Here is a 1,831-nt window from a genome sequence, read left to right as displayed (position 1 = left end):
AAAATAAGAATTTACTTACCGATAATTCTATTTCTCGGAGTCCGTAGTGGATGCTGGGGTTCCTGAAAGGACCATGGGGAATAGCGGCTCCGCAGGAGACAGGGCACAAAAAAGTAAAGCTTTTACCAGATCAGGTGGTGTGCACTGGCTCCTCCCCCTATGACCCTCCTCCAGACTCCAGTTAGGTACTGTGCCCGGACGAGCGTACACAATAAGGGAGGCAATTTGAATCCCGGGTAAGACTCATACCAGCCACACCAATCACACCGTACAACTTGTGATCTAAACCCAGTTAACAGTATGATAACAGAAAGAGCCTCTTAAAGATGGCTCCTTAACAATATAACCCGAATTTGTTAACAATAACTATGTACAGTATTGCAGATAATCCGCACTTGGGATGGGCGCCCAGCATCCACTACGGACTCCGAGAAATAGAATTATCGGTAAGTAAATTCTTATTTTCTCTATCGTCCTAAGTGGATGCTGGGGTTCCTGAAAGGACCATGGGGATTATACCAAAGCTCCCAAACGGGCGGGAGAGTGCGGATGACTCTGCAGCACCGAATGAGAGAATTCCAAGTCCTCTTTTGCCAGGGTATCAAATTTGTAGAATTTTACAAACGTGTTTTCCCCCGACCACGTAGCTGCTCGGCAGAATTGTAATGCCGAGACCCCTCGGGCAGCCGCCCAAGATGAGCCCACCTTCCTTGTGGAATGGGCCTTAACAGATTTAGGCTGTGGCAGGCCTGCCACAGAATGAGCAAGTTGAATTGTGTTACAAATCCAACGAGCAATCGTCTGCTTAGAAGCAGGGGCACCCAACTTGTTGGGTGCATATAGTATCAACAGCGAGTCAGATTTTCTGACTTCAGCCGTCCTTGAAATGTATATTTTTAAGGCTCTGACAACGTCCAACAACTTGGAGTCCTCCAAGTCGCCAGTGGCCGCAGGCACCACAATAGGTTGGTTCAGGTGAAACGCTGATACCACCTTAGGGAGAAAATGCGGACGAGTCCTCAGTTCTGCCCTATCCGAAAGGAAGATTAGATAAGGGCTTTTATAAGATAAAGCCGCCAATTCAGATACTCTCCTGGCGGAAGCCAGGGCCAGTAACATAGTCACTTTCCATGTGAGATATTTAAAATCCACCTTTTTCAATGGTTCAAACCAATGGGATTTGAGGAAATCTAAAACTACATTTAGATCCCACGGTGCCACCGGAGGCACCACAGGAGGCTGTATATGCAGTACTCCTTTAACAAAAGTCTGTACCTCAGGAACTGAGGCCAATTCTTTTTGGAAGAATATTGACAGGGCCGAAATTTGAACCTTAATAGATCTCAATTTGAGACCCATAGACAATCCTGATTGTAGGAAATGTAGGAAACGACCCAGTTGAAATTCCTCCGTCGGAACACTCCGATCCTCGCACCACGCGACATATTTTCGCCAAATGCGGTGATAATGTTTCGCGGTGACTTCCTTCCTTGCCTTAATCAAGGTAGGAATGACTTCTTCTGGAATGCCTTTCCCTTTTAGGATCTGGCGTTCAACCGCCATGCCGTCAAACGCAGCCGCGGTAAGTCTTGAAAGAGACAGGGACCCTGTTGTAGCAGGTCCCTTCTCAGAAGTAGAGGGCACGGGTCGTCCGTGACCAACTCTTGAAGTTCCGGGTACCAAGTCCTTCTTGGCCAATCCGGAGCCACTAGTATTGTTCTTACTCCTCCTCACCGTATAATCTTCAATACCTTTGGTATGAGAGGCAGAGGAGGAAACACATATACTGATTTGTACACCCAAGGTGTTACCAGTGCGTCCACAGCTATTG

The sequence above is a fragment of the Pseudophryne corroboree genome, chromosome 1, assembly GCF_028390025.1.
Source record: "Pseudophryne corroboree isolate aPseCor3 chromosome 1, aPseCor3.hap2, whole genome shotgun sequence".
Classification (NCBI taxonomy): domain Eukaryota; kingdom Metazoa; phylum Chordata; class Amphibia; order Anura; family Myobatrachidae; genus Pseudophryne; species Pseudophryne corroboree.
The sequence above is the reverse complement of the archived record's forward strand: the minus strand, read 5'-3'. Positions refer to the sequence as shown.